A 24,453-nucleotide genomic window follows, 5' to 3' on the forward strand; every position below is an offset into this window, starting at 1 on the left:
AAATGCAACATGGTTTTGCTCATTTTTCTGCAGGTGATATGAGATGGCCAGAGATAGTTGTAAGTATTCGGAAACAAGGACACTCAGGTAGTTCTGATTGTATGGATTGGCCTGACAAATGTGCATTACTAAGAAGAAACCCAGTAACAGTCGCAAGAATGTTTGATTATAGATTTCGTCTTTTCCTAAAAGAGGTCATCATGCCGCCAGCCAACCCCATTGGTAAAATAAATGATTATTTCTACCGAGTGGAATTCCAACAGCGTGGCTCTCCTCACATACATTGTTTACTTTGGGTTGAAGATGCTCCCAAACTTGACGAAGCCTCAGATGAAGATGTGGTATATTTTATTGATCAATATGTCACCTGTGAAGTGCCATCTTCACACGAAGAGCTGCATGACATTGTGAACAGTGTTCAGAAACATAGTGTCAAACACACTAAGAGCTGTCGGAAGAAAGATACCAAGTGCCGCTTTAATTTCCCAAGGCCACCATTGACACGTACGTTTATTTCTCACCCCGGAGAAAACGTGAGTTCAAGTGGCAGTTCGGGTGTTGCTGAAGTACAACAACAGGCAATGAAAAAGGAGAATGCCAAACAACTTTTAGAGAGAATATGGAATGCATTTGCAGATGGTGAACAAAATGTTCCTACTGTAGATGAGCTTTTCAGAAAGGTTGATATAACGCAAGAGTCATTTGAACTTGCATGTGCGAAACTGACAAACAAAGCTAGTGTTGTTTTACGTCGAAAGACCAAAGATATTTGGATAAACCAGTACAATAGTGATCTCCTTCGCTGCTGGAATGCAAATATGGATATTCAGTATGTCCTAGATGCATATTCCTGCATATTCTACATTATCTCCGACATATCGAAGGCAGAAAGAGAAATGGGGTTATTGCTTGATCATTCCCGAAAAGAAGCACTGGATGGAAATGAAGATGCACGACAAGCTATGAAAAAGTTAGGAGGTGTCTATCTTCACAATAGAGAAGTTAGTGCACAAGAAGCTGTCTACAGAGTTTGCAGCCTAAGATTGAAAGAATCGTCCAGAAAAGTGCAGTTTGTTCCGACTGGAGATAATGTGGTGAAAATGAGTCGTCCACTTCATGTTCTGCAGAACAAAAGTAAAGGTGCTGACTTGAATGCCGACGATATCTGGATGACGAGCTTCGTCGATAGATACAAGAACAGGCCAAGTACAACAGGGTTTGATCATGTTTGCCTTGCCACTTTCTGTTCCAGAGTTCCGAGTTCTGTACAAATCCGAGTTGACAAAGTGTAAAACTGGAAAACCTCGAAGTACAGTGTATAAGCTACAAAATGGATTGGGTTACATGCAGAAAAGAACTAAAAGTGATCCAGCAGTGGTGAGATATGCACAATTTTCATCCATGAAAGAACCTGAGAAGTACTATCAGAGTATTCGGCAACTTTTTCTGCCTCACCGATGTAATGGTCAACTGAAAGCTGATGACTTTGAAACTTATCAAAATTTCTATGAAGGGGGAGCTGTGAAATGTGGAAACAACCCTGTACAATTTGTCAGAGACATAGTTGAGAGGAACAAAGCACCGTTTGAAAAGGCAGCTGACACAATTGACAAAGCACTAGAGTTGCTTGAAAAGGCTGGTCCACTTGAAGAGGCATGGGCTCAGATATGTCCAGAAACTGAAGTGGAGAGGTTGGGGTGTTTAAATGTGCCGAAAGACAATAACACAGATCCAGAAGATGACGGTGATATCCCTGACTTACTTCACAGTGAAAAGAGAAACCGTGCCATTGAAATTCGCCAATGTGTGATCTCGTTTGATGAAGCCCAAACCCTATTGAGGTCATTGAATGAGAAGCAGCGAAAAGTATTCTATAAGGTACGACAGTGGTGTCTGAATAAAAGTCATGGAAACACACCTGATGCATTTCATGTATTTGTCACTGGTGGTGCTGGTACAGGAAAAACTCACTTGATCAAAACGGTTTATTACGAGGCAACCAAAATTCTTGCTCTGACATTGCCAAACCCTGATGATGTGTCTGTATTACTGACTGCTCCTACTGGTGTTGCAGCATTTAACATCAATGCAGCTACAATACACCATGCATTCTGTATCGGTGTAAATGCCAAATTACCATACCAGCCTCTTGGTGAAGAAAGACTGAACTCCCTTCGAGCCAAGTTAAGCAGTTTGCAGATTTTGATCATCGATGAGATTTCTATGGTGGATAATAAGCTCTTGGCATATATTCATGGAAGACTTAGACAGATAAAACAATGTGGGATTTTTCTCCTTTTGGAAATGTTTCAGTCATTGCTGTTGGTGATTTCTATCAGCTTTCACCTGTGAAAGGTAAACTTCTTCATGCAGAAAACGTTATTGGAAACCTCTGGACTGATAATTTCCTTATTGCTGAACTGACAGAGATAATGAGGCAAAAAGATGGGAGCCTTTGCAGAAATCCTGAATTGTTTCAGAACACGAAAGAGATCTGACAAGTTGTCAGCTGAGGACATACATGCACTATGTCAACGTGAAACTGGTGAAGGGAATGATGCAATCCACATATTTGTGAAGTCTGCGCTACTGGATAGCATTGAGAAGAAGGTTGAGGGACTGGCCGTTTCCTGTTCAAGTGGATCAGCCCTCATGATCGACGCCATGGGTTTGATACACGACCTTGGCCGCATTCCTGATACTTTTGGTGATTTAGCAAACCTTGTGGTCGGTGTCATCGTCCAGCTGATGAGGAGATTCAAGTCCACTCGGGCCGACTTCATTTGTGATCGGTACCCGAAAATCTCCATCAAAAACGCCGAGCGCTCTTGTCGGTACAGCGAGACCGGGACAAATTTCGTCCACCTCTATGGCAGTTCTCAGAAGGTACCATCACAGTGGGAAAAATTCATTGGGGATGGCAGAAACAAAGAGGACTTGTTCAAAGTTCAAAGGCCCCATGGACACCCCCGGGAAAATTTTGAAAGTTAGATTGCCCGAGATTGCTGAGGGGGTGGGGGGCATGGCACCATGCCCCCCCCCCTCGCTACGCCACTGGGGTTGGAAATTCAACACCGGATGATCAGAAGGGCCTTTTCACATCCCCCGACTGCTGGCGGCACGTTTATGGTCCTCATATAATCGTATAAATGCCGCAGTAAAGATGTTTTCTTTTTAAAGGTATTTTGTCGAAAGGGATAAACTACTATATCTTTAAGGGCCTCCATACCCTTAATTGGCAAGAGTTGGACGGAGAACTTTTTCTCCGATGTTTGGTGTACCAACAGTTAGCATCAGGTGAAATTTCACCTAGCACCCATTCCGCGGAACAAAATTTCATTTCTAGGCCCTTACCAAGGTTTTGCTACCGGCCTAAAAGGGTGAAAAGGGAAGACAAAACAATTTTGACCTTCATTCTAAACTTAAATGGAATCAAAAAGTGTAGAAATGCCATCGTGCAAGATTGTCCATGTGTGGTTACATCAGCTACATTTGCATTACTTTTCATTACCTCCGCCACCAAAGGTGGACGGGAGGTTATGTTTTCACCCCTGTATGTCTGTCCGTTTGTTTGTTTGTGAACAAAATATCTCGAAAAGTTGTGGACGGATTCAGACCAAATCTGGCAGAGAGGTAGCGTATGTGACAAGGACAAAATGATTCGATTTTGGTGAAGATCCGGATTCGGATCCGGCTACTAAAAAATTTTAAGTGATTCTTCACCATTGGGAGATGGGGCCAAAAACGATACATAGCGGGATATCTCAAAAAGTTGTGGACGGATTTGGACGAGACTTTGTGCACCGGTTGGGTGTGTGACAAGGAAGAATCGATTCAATTTTGGTGAAGATCCGAAGCCAGATCCAGCTAGTGGAATTTTTTTAAGCGATTCTTCACCATTGGGAGAAAGGGCCAATAGCAAGATATCTCAAATATATGTACATGTATGTATATAATATGTATGTGTGTGTGCGTGTGTGTGTGTATATGTGTGTGTATATATATACAGTATATATATACAGTATATATATATATATATATATATATATATATATATATATATATATATATATATATATATATACATAATATATACAGTATATGTGTGGGTTTCTCGTGCACTTAGCTCTGATCAGCTCGAGTGGGGGGGGGGGGGGGGGGGGGAATATATTGTTATGAATTTGGTAGAGCAACATCTAGAGCTAGGTAGATCTGAATAGGTAGGTATTCGGCTGTCGTGACAGGGACTCTACATGTAATAAGTTCTTGATGTTTAGGCGTTTGTCGAGGGAAGATGTATGATTGTGGATCTACCTGGAGGTTCGAGTGTTAAATAGTGAGGGATTAAAGGTAACGCCCCTGTGAGTCTCACCTAGTAGTCAAACCTTTGTCCATTATGGCACTGCAAACCACATAAACATTAGTTAGGTCCTTAGCGCAACATTAAATAATTCCTTTCCCTGACAATGACTTCGGAACAAACGGACAGGAAACCAGGCCAAAACCACCGCCACAATTGGCCGCCACCATTTACACCTCCAAGGCCTACAAACCTCGCCTGGCACGTGTTATAACACAAGGACCGCGGGGTCGGGGACGCGGAGTGGTGAGGATGCCGCAGAGGGCGTGACCTGGGCGAGCCGGCGAGTTGGGAGGCTATGATTGGCTGAGCAGTGCGCCAATGTGACGTGATCGGCGAGAGATATATAGGGACGGTCGGACGCCATTACAGGAGTTCGTGGGAGGCAGTTCGTGGGAGGCAGTTCGTGGAAGCAGTTCGTTGAACAGTTGGCACACAGCAGGCAGTTGGCAGTTGGCAGTTGGCACTCAGCAGTTGGCACTGAACAGTTGGACTGAACAGTTGGCACTTGGCTGCCAGCACTCCCGCAGAGAGTCGAGTCGAGTGGAGTTCAAAGGAGTCCTTCCTGTCCCTGGTCAAGTGGAGTTCGTTTGCTCTGTGCAGCCCTGCGTTGGACCCTTGGAGCGAGGGACCTCGTGGTGTGCGATCGGGCCGAAAGGAGCGGTGTTGGACGGCCGCCACAAAGACGACGAAAGACAGACAAGATAAGCCCGCATCCGCGTACATTTTGAACGACGTGACGTATTCTTTTCGTAATTCATCTCCCTCGTTTTGCGTTTGCTGTCAGTCGTGTGGGGACGTCCCGATCTAGGATATTAGATTTACCGGCGCTGCTTTGTCACTGTCTTTGCTTTTATTTAATAAATCCTTGTATTATTTTTGTATATATCTGAACGCAGTTTCCTGGGTGTTTGATTTTAATAGGTAAGGTTGCGGAGCCTTCGCTGTGTCCCGCCATTCCGCGCGTTTGTGCTTGATTGGAATCCGCTATTGAGTTTTCGCCTCGGGAGTGTAAAGTCTCGCAATCGGCCATCCGTAACTGTGGTGTTAATCACGGTTGCGTAACAAGTGGTGTCAGGAGTGGGATTTGAACCCGTCGGACAAATTTTTTTGTCCGCGGCGAGACATCGACACGGTCGGGCGTGCATTGCGCCCGACGTTCGAACGCAAAATTTTTATAGGCGAGGCGGAGAAATTTAGTAATCAATTGGGCATACGGAGCGCGATATCGTGTCTTCGTCAAATTTAAATTGTGTTTTTGGAATTGAAATAAATACGCGCGCGGGGAACGACCTTCCGAAAAGCGCATGTCGGAGGTCGACGAAATGGAGGTGCGTAGCGAGGCCTCCGTCAGCGTTGGGAGTGAGCCGGAAATAGGGGAATTTGATGCAGAGGTGAGCCTTGGAACCTCCCTCATCCCGAGCACCAACTTATGCCCCTCCCCCACCGGGGAGTCGGGAGCAGTAGGAACGGCCCCGACAACCGACCAGATGTTGGGTCAATTGCTTCGAAAAATTGAAGGGATGGAAAAGAACGGTGAGCGAAACCTTGCAGAAATTCGGGGAATGAGTGATCGATTGGAGGAACAAATTGAAGGGATGGAAAATAAAATGGAGTCGCAGGGGAAGGAATGTAGGGAAGGACTGAAGGACATGAGTGACCAAATTAATGGATTGAAAGGGGAATGTTTCCCACATTCTGGCCTGGTTGTTTATCGGGACCGTGTGGATGTCACAACACCCCAACCGGGGGATGAATTTGGAATTGTGCAGCACCAGGGCGGTGGTGCGGAGCAAGAGGGGGTAGAGTTTTTGGGGGTCCATGCGATAGAGCCGGACCGGGTATTTATTGGGGATATTGATCAAAGCCTGGCGGGGCCAGGAATGATTTGTAATGATGATGATGATGAGGATGATTTGATCCAGCGGCTGGAGACCTGTGACAGTCCCATGGAGGTAGAGCTTGTTCAGGCCCAAAGGAGCCTGGGTGATGAGGTGAGTTGGTCCGAGGAGGTGGTTGGAATGACCGAGGGGACGCTCACTGTACACTGCTATTTGGAAACAGAGGCTCCAAAATTGGACAACCAGTTGGGGGAGTGTGTTGGCTCCGGGCTGGATTTGGATCTTGGAGGATCGGGAGATAGAGCTTCTGGAGATTTGGTCCCTGTAGGGAATTTGGATCAACTGCAGGGAGGGGCAGAACAACCGGTGGTAGGGGTTGTGCCCTGCAGCTGCGGTTTGGCAGTGGGAATGAAAATTTGTAAAAGAAAATTTAAAATAAAATTACAATGGGAAATTGATTTGGAGCAGCCATGGTGGGGATTGGTCCCTGGGCTGCGGGATTTGGACATGGAGAGGTCATGGGTGATGGCCTCGGGCAAAAGTTGCCCCTTTCAAAATTTGGGTATGCCGGCCAGCTGGGGGGCTGTGATGGCGAGATTTGGACGTGGGGTCCAGCCTTGGGTGTCGAGGTACGATCTGGGTCCCACGGGGGGTCTGGTGGAGTGTGGCGTCCCTTGTCCGTCGGGGCGCCATCCGAGCCGGCGGCTCGGGCCGGCAGGGTCACCGGACCCTGGTGGGGGTTAAGACCTCCAGAGGGGTCCGAGGTGGTTTCTCAAGCCTGGGATGGCAAATATTGAGGACCACTAGGGGGAGGTGTTGTGGGTCGCGCTTTGGTGGTGGCACTGCGGACGGCCAACTTGGGACTGATGTGGTGACCACCCGGGCATGCGGCCTGGCACTCTCCTCCAGGGACTCTGGGACAACCAGCATGTGGTGACCTGGCATGGTGGTTGGTCTATGGACGCGGGTCAAACCGAATGGACAGGGATGGAGATAGCCTGCCGGACAACCATTGGGGCATCTGTGGAACGTGATGGTGTGAGTGACCTTCCACAGATGCTCCGTTATGATTTATGGACTCTCGGGTTGGGAAGAGAGCCATGGGGATGTGAATCGGGAGATGTGTAACGAGCCGAGCATATGGGCCATGCTCGGCTGGCATGTGTATGGCAAAGCATCCTTCTTTGGTGAGGTTAGTAAAAGGTGACAAATGTTTGGCATGGGTAATCTGTGGGTTAGATGCAAAATTTAAGGGTGGATTTTGAAATGTCATGGTGGACACTGTACAGTGACGCCATTATTGATCCAGGTGTGCAGACCAAAGTGTTGGAGGCTGTGATGAAATTAATAGGGTAGCAAGACACAGCTTTCAACTGGTTGCGGGGGCAACTGTGCTGATATTTGGGACGCGGGATGATGGGGATGTAGTTGTGTAGCCTGAGGGTCAACGTGGTGCTGTGCGTGTCCGAGGTGTGTGGACCATGTCTTCTGGGTGGGTCTCCTGGTGGAGCATGGCTGTTGACTGGACCTTGGTGTGGTCAAGTGTGGGTGAGCACTGGGGGGGCTGCAGTTCTGTAGTCGGACTGGGGGATGATGGGGAGGTGCAGGGGACGTGGCTGTAGGGATGCCACGCACTGCGACCGTGCCCCCCAGGGCCGAGGTTGTGTGTGCGGTAGTGTGTGTTGTGGCAGCAAGTGCTCACCACATTGGCCAGCTGGGGCTGCTGCAGCTGTGTTCCTCGCAGGGGGGACCGAAGGATGGATGGTGGGTCGCGCCCTTATGGACACTCATGGGCCATGTTGGCGTTTTGACTGCTCACCTTGTCCCGGTGACCCTTGCACGGTAGGGGTGCAGAGCTGTCGTGGCCACAGGTAGTTGTGTAGTGATGATCACCGTTGGATGCGGATCCACATACCTGCCAGTGTAGTGGGGACAAAAGAGAAATTTGGAAATATTTGGTAGGCCCAATGTGAAATTTTGGGAATTGTATGGGTGGATTGCACTTTGGACCTGACCAACCTGCAACTACCTGCACTTGAGGTGAGTGTTTTAAGGAGTACTGTCCCAGGCTTCAGGATTTGCTTTGGGAAATTGGGGACATGTAATTTGGAGTTGGGAGGCGGGTGAGAGTGACGACATGACATGGCCGGTGAGGGGATGGAATGGGAGCCACACAGTGTCTTGTGGGTGGCGTATGTTTTTGTGTTGTGGTTAGGTGTTTTGATGTGGTCGTGAGAGTGGAACCTGGAGAGTGAGTGATGATTATTGGAGATAATGAGGGGCGATACTTGTGCTTTTGGAAATGTGCTTTTGGAAATGTGTGATGGTTTAAATGTGAACTGGGGGATTTCACATGTGGCAGGCCATGGCAAGCCTTGTAACACCTTTTACACCAAGAATTGTACTGAATTGTGCTGAGTTGTGTGGAGAAGTGAATGGCAGCGGGGGAGGAAGTGTGTTTTGGGGTCTTGTGGGTGGGGAAGGTGTGTGTGTCCGCAGGTACAGAGCAAGCTCTGAGGAGCGATGCCTGCGGGCCCCCCTCTGCGGCAATTACCCCTGGCAGCCGGTGGTAACTGGAAATTGGAGCTCGTCGGTGGAGGGTCTGGTTGGGCGCCGCGGGGTGAGGAAGTCCCCCGGTGACCCGTGTTGCTGCGCGAAAGCAGGAGGCAAAGGAGCCTGGTGTGTGTGGAGACCCTCACCGGCGAGGTAACGGCGGAAAGGGGCTGTTGGGCTGTCACGGGGCCAAGAGGTAAAAGGGGGGGGGGGGGCAATGAACTTGTAAGTCGGTTGACTTGTTTTTGGGACTGCGGGCACCACAGCCTGATGCGCCCCCACCATCTTTTTGTGCGGTACCTCCCCGTTGCCTAGTTGAGGAATGCACACACACGTGAATGACATCAATGCCATGGTCCTGCAGGGGGTGTATTGAAATAAGTGCTTTGTTGATTTTTGAAATGCCTTGATGACCTATGGAATGAGAATGAGTGGTTAAGGGGTCTGTGTTGCATGAATGTGGGCGAAATCCACCGAGCCGTGTCACTCACCTGTAACATCTGGACAGGGCCCGTGGAAATTTAGGGGGATGCATTGGGGATGGCCCCGCAGGTAAGGTTGTGTCTTGTGGCATCCACCGGGGGACGCGGTCTGTAGACCGGGGTATGTACAAAGGTTAGAGTTTTGAGTTTTGGAAAGATGGTTAAGTTTTGTGGTTAAGTTAGTGTTGTGTGTTGTTGTTTCCTCCCTCCACAGGAACAACGAAGAAAATGTACATACTTGCATGATGGTTAAGGGGTTCAGCATGTTAAGGAAGTGTAGGTAGGTAGTCCGACTCACTTCCCACAGCCCTTCCTGATTTATTTCATAGGTTAATTAAGTGTGTGACAGTAAGTGTTAAGGCTGGAATGGTAGCGCCTGCGGTGAACCTTGCAGGAGCTACGGTTCCAGGGGGGGGGGGGCTGTGTTATGAATTTGGTAGAGCAACATCTAGAGCTAGGTAGATCTGAATAGGTAGGTATTCGGCTGTCGTGACAGGGACTCTACATGTAATAAGTTCTTGATGTTTAGGCGTTTGTCGAGGGAAGATGTATGATTGTGGATCTACCTGGAGGTTCGAGTGTTAAATAGTGAGGGATTAAAGGTAACGCCCCTGTGAGTCTCACCTAGTAGTCAAACCTTTGTCCATTATGGCACTGCAAACCACATAAACATTAGTTAGGTCCTTAGCGCAACATTAAATAATTCCTTTCCCTGACAATGACTTCGGAACAAACGGACAGGAAACCAGGCCAAAACCACCGCCACAATTGGCCGCCACCGTTTACACCTCCAAGGCCTACAAACCTCGCCTGGCACGTGTTATAACACAAGGACTGCGGGGTCGGGGACGCGGAGTGGTGAGGATGCCGCAGAGGGCGTGACCTGGGCGAGCCGGCGAGTTGGGAGGCTATGATTGGCTGAGCAGTGCGCCAATGTGACGTGATCGGAGAGAGATATATAGGGACGGTCGGACGCCATTACAGGAGTTCGTGGGAGGCAGTTCGTGGGAGGCAGTTCGTGGAAGCAGTTCGTTGAACAGTTGGCACACAGCAGGCAGTTGGCAGTTGGCAGTTGGCACTCAGCAGTTGGCACTGAACAGTTGGACTGAACAGTTGGCACTTGGCTGCCAGCACTCCTGCAGAGAGTCGAGTCGAGTGGAGTTCAAAGGAGTCCTTCCTGTCCCTGGTCAAGTGGAGTTCGTTTGCTCTGTGCAGCCCTGCGTTGGACCCTTGGAGCGAGGGACCTCGTGGTGTGCGATCGGGCCGAAAGGAGCGGTGTTGGACGGCCGCCACAAAGACGACGAAAGACAGACAAGATAAGCCCGCATCCGCGTATATTTTGAACGACGTGACGTATTCTTTTCGTAATTCATCTCCCTCGTTTTGTGTTTGCTGTCAGTCGTGTGGGGACGTCCCGATCTAGGATATTAGATTTACCGGCGCTGCTTTGTCACTGTCTTTGCTTTTATTTAATAAATCCTTGTATTATTTTTGTATATATCTGAACGCAGTTTCCTGGGTGTTTGATTTTAATAGGTAAGGTTGCGGAGCCTTCGCTGTGTCCCGCCATTCCGCGCGTTTGTGCTTGATTGGAATCCGCTATTGGGTTTTCGCCTCGGGAGTGTAAAGTCTCGCAATCGGCCATCCGTAACTGTGGTGTTAATCACGGTTGCGTAACAATATGTATATGTATATATATGTGTCAAGTCGTAGATTCGTTATTGCTAAGAATTCTGTATAAGACGTCTTGAATAATATGTTATGATTTTAATGTTGCTTATATGCTATTTTCATAAGTGAATAAAGGGCTTTTCTCTTCGCTTTAGTATAAATGAGAAATGCTCGCTTCGGTCGTGCTGGGCAAATGGTTTTTCGTATACGTGTGCCCTTTCACCTAGATAAGTCCGGTCGTAAAAACCCTCTTTGATTCGTAGACGGCACCTCGAGCCGCGGGCAGGAGAACGCTCACATGCGCGCGGATGTGTAACGCCGGTAGAATGATTAGATTGCAGACATAAACCTATCGTTAAAACTATATATTTTGTATTAATCACAGCGACGCTTGAATCTGTATAAACATGTTTTGAATTACTCAGTTGAACAAACCCATATATTTTATGGCCTTATCGAAGCCAAGAATGCACCCTCCCTTTAATGAGTTACATTTTCTGTCTCCTCGGAGCCCAGAGAAACATCTGGTCCAGATAAGGGACGGATGACGGTGGGGGCTAGGGATGACGGTGGGGGACTCTCGCTAGTTCCTTTGTTCTCTCGGAGATTTTCTGATAAACTTGTCCCTATTTATACGGACTGCGAATCAATGTGCTCCAGGAAGGCTAGACGTGGCATGAAGCTGGTTCTTGCTGTAGATGTCTGTCTCCTCCAGATCTGTTTAAGTTGGTTTTTAATAAAGCTGCGACATTTTCAAACTGTTTGTGGACTTCTTTTGCAAACGAAGAGCCGCTTCTTCACAGATGGTACCAGGAGTGGGGTGCAGCACCGGACGACGGGAAACGGAGCCCGAGGGACAGGAGGAAGGCTGCCTGAGGCCGGCGCCGGCACGCTGATTTGATTAAAGGTGAGAGTTGTTTTATATCAGAGGGCTATTATTCCAAATTCGTAACTTCCTCCCTCGAGCGGGTCCAGTCTCCCTGTCTCCGCGCTGCCTGCACTCGAACAGAAATTGTAAGTAAAGGCTCATTTTAGGCCTCAGAATGACGTGGCTTTGTTAAAGCCAGGATAAACATTAAGGGTAAAGCTAAGAATAGATTTTGCGCAGGATACCAGTAAGGACTTAACAGTAAGCTTAAAGTTACAGTTAGCACCAGGAGGGGAAAATGAGGTCGGACAGCCATATAGGTTGAAGCCAGGTGGCCAAGATTTTTCCAGGAAGGAACAGCCCAGAGACAAGATGGGGTATGCCATTGCATGCCAGGGAACGAAGGGCTGTGGCTAACTTAGAGGGCCATAAGAACATGGCCAGTAAAAGGATTTGCGCAGGATATCGGTAAAGATAACGTTCGATAAGGGTAACGTTATAGTTAACAAGGGAAAGGGGAAAAGTGAGGTCGGACAGCCGTAAAGGTTGAGCCAGGCCGAGAACTTTCCAGGAAGGATCAGCCCAGAGCAATAAGATGGGAAGCAAGCTAATGAAAGAAGGGGAACCCCTTAAGGGAACCCCGGCATCTTTCATGTTTAAGAGGCATCATTTTGCCGCGGTAAGACCAGTAAAGGACTGGGCTGTGTTAACTAAAGATTTAAATAATCCCTGGCCAGAGGAGGGGTCGTTTGCACTTGACAAGTTGGAAGTGTTGTACGGAGCTTTGGATAAGCTAGAAAGGGAAAGGAAACACTTCCCACCCGATTACTGGAAAGTGTATGGCTGGTGGGAAAAGGAAGGAATGAAGCGACTGGCAGCCTCAAGACAGGCTAGCTTGGCAGGGGAAGTACTGAAGCTTCAGGGCCAAAAGAAACAAGCAGACAAGGTTCAGGACAAAACAATTAAGGAGGTAGTTAAGCAAGCAAATCAGCGGCTAATGCCGCTCGTCCATAATCCGGACCAAGACCCCGCGACAGGGGAGGTAGCCACCATGCCTCTACCCCCCCAAGCCCTGAGCCCTGTCCCGGGGCTCTAGGCAACACCCCCCACCCCCCCAAGACCTGAGCTCAGTCCCGGGGCTCTAGGCAACACCCCAACACCCCGCCCTGCCTTCCCTTTTTCACCTCAACCCACCCCGTCCAACCCGTCCCAAAAATCCTTTTCCTTGAATGGGAGACTCACTCGTATATGAATGAGGAATGAATGTATATTGGGATGTTAATTGACGTGTGTATCTGGCCAATGTATTTGTCTGTATGACATATGCAAAGCAGAGGGTTTCGGTGTGAAGCTTTGTAAGTGGTCTACTTGACATTCCCTAGCGACTATCCGAGGGAACAGGTGAGGTCCTGAACTGAGTCCGGATTTTCATCTGTTTGGGAGTGTTGGGATTCGTGTGGAGGCACGAGGGTGCGCGCCAGGACGGGGGGCGGCGTGGCGTCGTCGCGTTGAGATGGTTGTGCCAGGTCGATCGGCGATCTCTGAATTTAAATCGGATTTTTGTCATGTGTGTTGTGAAATTAACGTCTATCCGAGAATCCTGGCGATGTTCGTTTAATTAAAGTGTGGTACAAACCTGTGTTTCCGCCGTGCGGCTCCGTGGAAGTTTGGGTAGAGTTATTGTGCGTTCGGGCAGGAGCCGAGCGAGCCGCGAGTCACGGGTGTGCTGTATGAGGTTGCTCGGAGGATGTGTGCCCAAATGCATTGTGGGTCAAAATGTCACGTTTTCAACAGAACGCTTATCCGAGGAAGGAGGACGGTCGAGGTTTCAACTGTCGGTATGTGGTGTGGCTTCATGCCAAGGTGTGGGCGCGAGGAGGATGTGGTTGTGTTTGTCTGTCTGTGGAGTTATACGGTTGTTGGATTCGTAGAAGCTAGCATTTTGCGATGTGGAGCCACGATAGTGGTCGTCTGTCTGTCCGGATGTGGAGTTCTTGCAAGGAACGGGAATGTCGCCGGACTTGTATTAGTTGTGGAATGAGAACTGGTACCACCTTTCTCCGTTTGAAGTTTGACCTTTTAAAGTTCATTTGACCTTTGTTCGAGATTTGTAAGGGAAAGAGGTCGGAGATAATTCACTAACCTTGGAAGAACGACAGGCTGTCAGTCTACTGGAGGTTGATTTAACGGCAGGATATATAGGACTTAAATCTGGAGAATATCGGGACATTATATTGTGGGTTAAAACTGAAATCACGTACGTAATTAGTGAACAGAGAATATCGGGACATTATATTGTGGGTAAAACTGAAATCATGTACGTAATTAGCGAACAGAGAATATCGAGTTCTGTTTGTCGTTGTAATTGTCGTTGATGTCCCGATTCAGGGGTCTCAAGAAATAAACAGACTTCCGGTGCCGACCGGAAGCGTCAGGTACAGTACGCTTGAGTTTAATTTAACCGGGCCGAGCACAGTGACGTGTGTGACCGAGCAATGGGGATAGTCATGGTAAATGGAGGACAATTGGGAAGATGCAAAGAGATGCAAGTAACATGAATTAAGTTGTGGTATCAAGAGGTGGGTGCTGTATATTGGTATATTGGTACACCAAGTAAGTATATTGTGGTTATTATAACTCGCTGATTATAGGGGGCGCCGGGCGCACCAAGTACAGATCGGGTTGCATGGTGGAGCAGGCGCAGGGTGGAACACCCCGTGTGGTTGGAGGTTGAAATGCAGTGAACATGCCCGATTTTGGCTTTGCGAGGCTCCGGATAGAAATTGGCATTTCGATACTGTGGATTATATTGTGCCTGCCCGGAAAGGTGATGTCCTGTGCTGGGGCTGGCGACATGCCTCTGTTATTTGTCTGCCTGTCGGTCTGATTGTAAGTCTTTGGTACTGGGAGGGCTAATTGAGTGCTCAGGCGTCATTGTTCCATGGAGGCAGGTACTGTGAGTCACAAAATTTGGACCTGGGATGGGATATAAGGTCAATGAATCAGGGAAAAGTGATTTCTGATCGCTGATCTGATCTGGTTTTGAATTGTTTGATTTAATTTTGAGTTGATTGGAGGTAATAAGGATTTGTGTTGATTTCTTGGTTTGAGTTGATCTGGAGGCAAAGACAGATGGGATTAATGTGTATATCAGGAACATTTTGGAAAAGAAGTATGGATATATGACATTACTAAAATATAACCAAGCAGTTGAGAGTTCTTGGGTTAATGGGATATAAATAAATGCATCTACAAGTTGATGGTTTATAAAAAAGTTGGTTCTGGATGATACTTAAACGATGAACAATGTTGGCAATATACAAAGAATGTGACTTGTTTTTTGGGGGGAAAACATGTGGTTTAAAAATGGTTGGCTAAGTTTTAAAGATGGAGATGTTTCGCAGAACTCTTATGATTATTTATATGAGTGGTGGACTATTCCATGGCGAAGCATTTTTCAGTTTATTGAAAGTTGGATTTTGTAAAATAATGGTTTAATATAACCACAGTAGAAAATAATATACAGATTTGGGACATTTTGTAAACTTTCGAATAATGAGAAGATTCATAAAATTCATTTTATTTATTTCATGGAAAATATTTGGGTTGCAAGTGGAGAAGCATGGTATGGTATAAAAATAAAGAGGGAGTATCCAGGAAAAGGATGTTCAAGTGAACTTTGTGCTGTGAAAAGAATGTCGAGTTAATGGAAGTGTTTTGTTCGATTAATTTTGTTCAATTTGTGTTCAAATGATCAGTTTATCACAATTCATAAAAAAAATGCATCGTGCTCCAATTAATTGAATAAAATGAGTAATCATGAACCAGAAAGGAAAGGGATGGACAGAGACGGGCGATGTTTTAAGGTGAAAGAAGGCTGTCTTTATGATCTGTTTAGTGTATTTTTCAAAGGAGAGGGTTTTGGTCAATGATGATGCCAAGATTCCGGATGTGAGGAAAGGTGGACACTGGGAAACCATCGATGTTGGGGGCAAAGTTATGGGTGGATTTGGTGAGTGGTTTTGGGCAAACGAAGATTAATTTAGATTTATCATAGTTAAGTTCGAGGAAGTTGATTTGAAGCCAGAATTTTATTTGGATGCCAGAAAGGAGAAAGGAGATGCTGTTGTCTACTCTGAATGACAGGTGGTGGTATCCAGGGCGCTGAGGAGTTTGTTCACGTTGTAAAGTTTGTTTATTTATTTGTTTATTTAGTTTGTTTATTGTAGAGAAGAGTGCTTTTGGGATTCCGGAGCCAGAGTGGATAATTTGAGAGTAGTAGGTGGAGTAGAGGACATCTTTGCAGTGCTGTAGGTGGTCCTTGTAGGCTTGGGAGTGAACTGATTTGGGTTTAATAGGCACAAGCTGGTCTAAACAGGGTGAGGAGGATGGTGTGATTGATGATGTCAAAGGAGGCGTTGAGGTGAGGAGGATGAAAATGTTGAGGTTGCCGGCGTCAGAGGAGAGAGAAGGTCGCTGGTGATTTTGAGGAGAGCAGTTTCAGTACTGTGGCTGGAGCAGAATCCGGATTGGGATGTTTCATACAGGTTATTGGCAGAGTGGTGATGTTTGAGTTGAGTGGCCACAGCACGTTCCAAAACTTTTGACAGAAAGGGTAGGTTGGAGATGGGTCTGAAGTTATTTAGGGTGTCAGGGTTTAGTCCAGGGTTTTTCCAGAATGGGGGTGAAGTTTCACGAGTTTTTGGGGAAATCGGTATGTGAAGCTGGATTAAGTTGGAACTGCTTGATGAGCCATGGAGATGGATTGGGTTTTGTTGTTGGTTGTCTGGGAGTTCGGTTGTTGCATTGCCAAAGGTTTCTGTGTGGTGGACACACTCGTTGGCTGTTGTCTTGTGTGACGTGGATGGAGATGTATGTGGCTGCGTGTGGCTGCCTGGAGTCGGGAAGGCGGCTACAGTGGTTGATATTGGTTGTGGATTGTCCGGGGTGCTTCGATTTGCATAGGGGGTGAAGATTGGGATATTACATTATTTTAAGTAAGTATTGGCATGAGTAATTACATAAGTAATTATGAGTTATTATGAGTATTAGTTATGAGTAAGTGATTATTACCTTCGCAAAAGCGGAAGGTTATGTTTTGATCGCTGTGTATTTATTTGTATGTCTGTGTGTGTGTGTGTGTGTATGTGTATGTTATTCGCATAACTCAAAAGGTATTCAACCGATTCGCATGAAATTTGGTGGGATGATAGGTTATTATCCGGGAACCATTTGATTAGATTTTGGAATCGATCGGGTCAAAGGTCAAGGTCATGAAAAGGTCATGGATGTGATTACAATATCAAACTTTTGGCGGGATAGAATGGTTTAATTTGAAACAAATCTTCCCGCATGACAACGTAGGTGTGGCTTTGCTACACAGATCTTGTAGTCTTTTATTTTGGCAACAAAAGTAGCTGCGGCGAAGGTATGCGCTCTACCGAGTGCCCGTTCTAGTTTTAGTAAAGTTACATGTTTCGCTGTGTTGTGGATCTGGGGACAAGCTAGTTTGATGGGTACCCTGGGGTCTTCGGCGTGTCTATGTGTTTGGCTGTCTGTTACACCGGACTCTTGAATGGGTTTTCATGAGACGAATTTCAGACATAACAGTGAGAATCTATTTTGAGCGAATCACAGTGGGTGAGGAAAACATTGTGTGTGACCAGACACCAGAACTGACCAGAATTGAAATTGGAAGTAGACCAGGTTATTTCTATTACAGTGGTACCTCGGCTTACGAGTTTAATCCGTTCCGTGACGGAGCTCGTAAGCCAAATCGCTCGTAAGTCAAAGCAAATTTTCCCATTCAAATGCATTGAAATGCTATTAATCCGTTCCAGCCTCAAAAAAAAAACACCAATTTTTTTTGTTAGGTGCTTTTAAATAACAAAAATGTACTTTATAAATAACAAATAATGTATAAACAAGCACGACCTCGTATATACTGTACATAATACAAGAGAATGTAAAGAAATAAACTGGACCTCTATCCATGAAGATATGGAGAAGTTGTTGTTTGTGTGGTTGAAGGAGAAGCAGCTCGCAGGAGATACCGTGACCGAGAGCATCATGTGTTTGAAAAGATTGAAACTCGGATATCGAGCACGGACCACGAGGTGTTTTTTCTTTTTTCTTAATCTCGGTTTCAGTGAACTTTTGCTCTGTGCTCACGTGTACTGTACCTGTACCTGTAATGGTACGTCAGAGGATGGCACCTGTTGTCATCATATTAAGTGCAAGATGTTCTGCATCGTAAGTTGGTACACCGTGGTCTTTCGGCGGTGTTTAAGCCGGCCGTCTTGGCTTCTGTCACCATTGGCATTGAGTCTTTCGATGTAGGTAGGTCGTTGTGTGCCGGTGCCTTGGCCGAATTCCTTCATTGCTGCATTGTTAGCTCACCTGGTTTTTTATACCACATCTTTGGTTATCGGACCAGCGAATGACGTCATCTCCAAAGTATGGCTTATTCTCACTTGTCTTGGACGATCTTCTACTTCTAGCCTTCCACCGTGCATTTGGTGTCCACTGTACTTACTGTACAGTGCCTGGTAAAATTGATGTAATGGGTTTTTGACCGTCAACGCCATGAACCGTCATGAACCGTCAACGCCATGAACCGCTAACACTCAAAAGCCCATTTATCGCGCCTTATAAAGCAAAACGCAAACCGAAAGCCATGCCTCTCAAGCGAGGCGTGCTTCCGTGGTCACGTGATCCACAGGTGTAGCTCATTATACCCGCACGCGCGACACGCTTTGGCGGTCACGTGACCAGCCACTCTGGAGGCGGGGATCCCCGCCGATGACGTCACCGGCTGGAGCAAGGAGATTCCTCGCTAATGTATTTCGACGATTGCGTGTTTTATATCCAAGCAGAGATGCTTTCACGGCAAGATAACCACGTGACCGGAACCGGAAGCCACAACCAGAAAATTCAAAAAAATAAATTTTTTGAGCTCGTACATCGGATCTCGGCTCGTATCCCAAAGCAACAAACCGCCCGAGCGACGGCTCGTATCCCGAAAAACTCGTACGTTGGGGCACTCGTAAGCCGAGGTACCACTGTATTTGTTTATTCGTGAAAATAAATAAATAATAGGGGGAGGTTAATGGAGGTTAATGGAGGTTAATGGTGGTTTGTTTGTGTTAATGGAGGTTAATGGTGGTTTGTTTGTGTTAATGGAGGTTAATGGTGGTTTGTTTGTGTTAATTCTAGTTGAAACTCTAGCTGAAGTAATTTTCGTTTATTTTTATTATTTTATTGATTTTTATGATTTTGATTGATTTTTTGATTTGATTTGAGATTTGAGATGATTGATTTTTATTAATTTTATAATTTTATTTTTATTGATGTTGGAAACAGGTAATGGGATGCTGAGAGAAGGATTGAATTTAATTTGAATTGGACTGGATTAAATGGGATTGAATTTAAAAATTGAATATTGGATAAAATTGGATCCACTTGAAAAAAGTGGATTAGGAAATTGGAGAAAAGGTGTTCTATGAAACTATGAATACGTTGAGATACTGGATGAGCTAGACCCAAAGTCCTTGGACAGGCGTTATAAGAGGTCAGTCATGAACGAAGATGGAACCACTAAACTACATGGGAGTCTATGGGAAAAGGTGTTTGGTTTCTTCTTCCCAGGAGCGGGCACAGTCATGGATAGTTTCCGGATAGATAAATTGGCTTTGGCCCTAGAAAAGGTGGCAAACGACACCGCTACGGCTCATGACATACTATTGGACACGGTAATTCACATGCGTACAATGGTGATGCAGAATCGGGTGGCTTTGGACATGCTCCTGGCAGAGAAAGGAGGGGTATGCGGAATAATAGAGGGAAAATGTTGCACTTACATACCCGATCCATCTGAAGGAGTGTCAGCCGCAATAGTGAGACTAAGGGAAACTAGCCACGCCCTGACGATCGATCGGATCGCGCGCGAGAACTCTTATAAATTTAGCTGGCTCACTGACTGGTTCCAGGGATGGACGGGCACCATAGTGAAGTGGTTATTGACCGCACTGGCTGTGATAATCGGGGTAGTAATTTGGGGGGCACTAATGAAATCTCTAGTCCTCCTCTGTATGAGAAAGTATTTTACAGGATGGAAAGTGAAGAAGCCGCCGACAACGACTATGGCTCTGACCACAGAGGCCGTCGACCTGAACGGGTCCTTCAACAAGGCAGTTGCGACCAACGCTCCAGAAAATTGTATTGAATTTTGTGACGACTGTGATACTTGTGTGGATCCCATGTGGGAACTGGCTGCTGCCTGTAACGGTGTATGTGATGACTGTGATACTTGTGCTATAAACCCCTTGCGTGTACTGGCTAACGCTGCTTATGTATTACAAGCTGACAGCTGCACGCCCCCTTTCAACCCAACTATGGATCTGATTGCGACGCTGGGCCTGGCGGTCGAGGGACCCGACGTAGATATCCTAGACCCGCAAGCCGACCAGGCGCCCAAGGGAGACTTTGACATAAAGGAAGTTTCTCTCTTTGCTTCATATGTATTAAGTTCAAATGCTTCAAGTGAATCGGATTTTTACGCTCTGTACCCTGATCAGGAAATTGAGACACAAGATACTGACGACATTTTGTATTCCCCAGAACAGCAGCACGTGAGGGACCTCATGGGCATGACCGTTGATTAACTTCGAAGATCTGCAAGGACTGCGTCTGCAAAGGGTGGGGGGAGCAAGTTCCGCAGGGGAGGTTGTGGGCCCTCTGGCGGGGCAGAACCTCATCTGGACCAGACGTCTTCGTTGTGGATCCGAAACGTTAATGGACTTTCATGTTCTGAGCCCTCAGGCTCCAAGCACGCACCACACGACACGTTCGCCAAATGCACGGGCGAGGCGCTTTGGGCGCACGATATGCCCTTGGGAGATACCCGCATTACACAATTATTTTTCAATAAAGCCCGATGTGGCACGTTGTCTCTTAAGATACTTTGTCTCGACGAGACAAGAGGAAGGAATGTCAAGTCGTAGATTCGTTATTGCTAAGAATTCTGTATAAGACGTCTTGAATAATATGTTATGATTTTAATGTTGCTTATATGCTATTTTCATAAGTGAATAAAGGGCTTTTCTCTTCGCTTTAGTATAAATGAGAAATGCTCGCTTCGGTCGTGCTGGGCAAATGGTTTTTCGTATACGTGTGCCCTTTCACCTAGATAAGTCCGGTCGTAAAAACCCTCTTTGATTCGCAGACGGCGCCTCGAGCCGCGGGCAGGAGAACGCTCACATGCGCGCGGATGTGTAACGCCGGTAGAATGATTAGATTGCAGACATAAACCTATCGTTAAAACTATATATTTTGTATTAATCACAGCGACGCTTGAATCTGTATAAACATGTTTTGAATTACTCAGTTGAACAAACCCATATATTTTATGGCCTTATCGAAGCCAAGAATGCACCCTCCCTTTAATGAGTTACATTTTCTGTCTCCTCGGAGCCCAGAGAAACATCTGGTCCAGATAAGGGACGGATGACGGTGGGGGCTAGGGATGACGGTGGGGGACTCTCGCTAGTTCCTTTGTTCTCTCGGAGATTTTCTGATAAACTTGTCCCTATTTATACGGACTGCGAATCAATGTGCTCCAGGAAGGCTAGACGTGGCATGAAGCTGGTTCTTGCTGTAGATGTCTGTCTCCTCCAGATCTGTTTAAGTTGGTTTTTAATAAAGCTGCGACATTTTCAAACTGTTTGTGGACTTCTTTTGCAAACGAAGAGCCGCTTCTTCACATATGTGTGTGTGTGTGTGTGTGTGTATGTATGTATATATATATATATATATATATATATATATATATATATATATATATATATGTATATATATAGTATATACATATATATACAGTATATGTGTGGGTTTATCGTGCACTTAGCTCTGATCAGCTCGAGGGGGGGGGGGGGGGCGTCTCGCCAGGAATCCAATGCTCCAGAGGTCCGGCCGGAGCTGTGCACGTATTGGAGGGAAACAGGCCTCACTTGCGCAGTACCGGGCGTTCATCCACACAGCATGTCCGCTTGGAAAAACCATACACGTCTCCCGATGGCGTCTCCGATCGCTTCCTGTGGAGGCCGTCGTCCAAGCACAAACGCGCGAAGGAGAAGAACGAGGGAACTGGAGGAGAGCAAGAAAAGGGCAAGATCGGAGGGCAAGAAGAGGGTCAGAAAGCAAGAGAGAAAATGTCGGTCCTCGAGTTATTTTAACGGCGTGTCGTCACGTTATCAGCGCCAGCGCTTCTCCAGCGCGCCGTTTCTTGCTCGCCTCTGACGTCATCGGTGGTCCTTGCCAATCGGTGCTTTGCCAGTTTGCCTCCTCTGCGGCCTACCTTCCACCAATCAGTGGGTAGCTTCTTGCTCCACCCTGGCCAATCACGAGTCCCTTCTTACCCTGGCCTTCCAGTTGGTCGACTCCCACCCAATAGCGAGTCGTTTCTTGCACCGCCCTGGCTAATCACGGCTTCTCGGGGTGTGTCTTCGGCCTGCCTGTCTTTCATTGTGGTGTAGCTGGTGCGTCCCAAATGGCTGTGCTCATAACTGGCTTCCGGTTGGTTTTATGGTTCTTAATTTGTGCTACAAATAGGCATTTCTCACTAGTGTCTATGGTGCGGTGCCAAGAGACAAAGGATAAATCACATAGGGTGATTAACAAGACATACAAGGGATAATTGGTTCACGAGTTATCAAGTGACCAATATATTCGTCGTGTTACGTGTGTGTGTGTGTGTGTGTGTGTGTGTGTGTGTGTGTGTGTGTGTGTGTGTGTCTGTGTGTCTGTGTTTCTGTCCGCAGCATAACTACCCGATGATATCATCCGATCTTGATGAAATTTGGGTGGGAGGTTGATATCATGATCGAGTTGTGTTCTGCCGAGAGTAGGCGGATCGCGCCCATTGTGGGCGGAGCCACGCCCGAAAAAGATGTCTTTTTAGGGGGTAACCGAGTTGAAGCTACATCTTCTCAAAGGGAGTTGGTGGAATTTGACAGGGGTTTCGGTATTTGGTTAGGCCAATGTCATGTGTCTAGCCCCACGGAGCTCGATTTCCCCCCCCCCCTCCCCATTTCATTTTTTACTGAATTTTCGATATTGTGTAGCTAACTAACCTCATAACTGATTATACATTATTTTCTATCTCATTTCAAGGTCAGTAACCTTCGTTTTGACATTTCCGGACCTGGCCTGTCAGGGCCTGTTTCGGTTACAGTCCGTCCTTTGTCATTGAATACCGCTCGCTCGTGAACCATCGTGGTCTCCTGACGTTTTGCTTCACGAGTTATCAAGTGACCACTATATTCGTCATGTGTGTGTGTGTGTGTCTGTCTGTCCGCAGCATAACTACCCGATGATATCATCCGATCTTGATTAAACTTGGGTGGGAGGTTGATATCATGATCTAGTTGTGTCCTGCGTAGAGTGGGAGTATTGCGCCCATTGTGGGCTGAGCCACGCCCGAAAAAGATGTCTTGATAGGGGGTAATCGATTTCAAGCTACATCTTCTCCGAGGGGTTTGGTGAAATCTGACAGGGGTTTCGATAGTTGGTTGGGCCAATGTCATGTGTCCAGCCCCACGGAGCTCGATTTCATTTTTCTTTTTTTTTTCTTTTTTTTTTTCATTTCATTTTTCACCGAATTTTCAGTATTGTGTAGCTAACTAACCTCAAACTGATTATACATTATTTTCTATCTCATTTCAAGGTCAGTAACCTTCCTTTTGACATTTCCGTGTATGGCCTGTCCGGGCCTGTTACGGTTAGCTATAGTCCGTCCTTTCTCATTGAATACCGCTCGCTCGTGAACCATCGTCGTCTCCTGACTTGTTTATCCTTGTCTTCTCAGCTAGTTAACATGCCCCGCCCCCTCGTGACGGGGACGAAGATACACCCACAGAGTTCTATAAATAAACAAGAGTGCGCAGTTCCTATACCGCTAATGTTACGATCGATCATGTGTGCACATGAGGGCACGTCCGCCATTACCAAAGAGGGCAAAAATTGCTCGCATAACCCGGATGTACATGCATTGCCGTACGAGTTTGAATGTAAACAATATGTAAAACTGTCACTCGTGAACGAAACCGTACCTAGCTTTATCTTAAACCCCCCTCACACCGGCCTTACGGGGTCGTTACGACGTTTACGGCGGCGTTGCGGCGAAAAAATCGTGCACAACCGGGAGCATTCCTTGTGGCACCTGGGACATCCTCAATGCTTCCTGGAGCATTCGTATGGATCCTTAAGCATCCGGGAGGGGTCGTAATTTCTTACGAGAGTTTTGGTCCAGACCAAAACTCTCGTAAGACAATTACGGCAGTGCTACGGAAATCTAAACCGCAACGCTTCCTCAGCGCCTCCTCAACACTTCCGCAACTGCCGTAACACCACTGTAAGACTCCGTAAGGCCATCTTAACCATCCGCAAGGATTCTCCCTCTCCTTGGACTCTGGGCAGCGGGTGCTCCATCCATGGCTCTCCTGGATAGGTCTTGCCCCCTTGGAAGTCAGCAGCAGAATGAGGGGAGAGCGGGGGGGCCCCCGTTTTTATATTCTGGGCCGGGAACCGTAAGGAAACGCAAGCAAACGTAGAGGCACCGTATCTCCGCCGTGTATATCCGCAACGAAGCCGTAGCAGTCCGTAATAAACCGTAATAAACCG

At 46.8% G+C, this 24,453-nt stretch overlaps 1 long non-coding RNA gene across 1 annotated transcript in view; it reads right to left on the minus strand.

Moving 5' to 3' along the window:
* Positions 1-24,453, minus strand: part of LOC144891704 (uncharacterized) — a 1,032,708-nt gene that overhangs the window by 631,352 nt on the left and 376,903 nt on the right. The gene's annotated exons all lie outside the window — the stretch shown is intronic.

The sequence above is a fragment of the Myxine glutinosa genome, chromosome 4 (assembly GCF_964187855.1).
Source record: "Myxine glutinosa chromosome 4, kmMyxGlut1.1, whole genome shotgun sequence".
NCBI classification, from domain to species: domain Eukaryota; kingdom Metazoa; phylum Chordata; class Myxini; order Myxiniformes; family Myxinidae; genus Myxine; species Myxine glutinosa.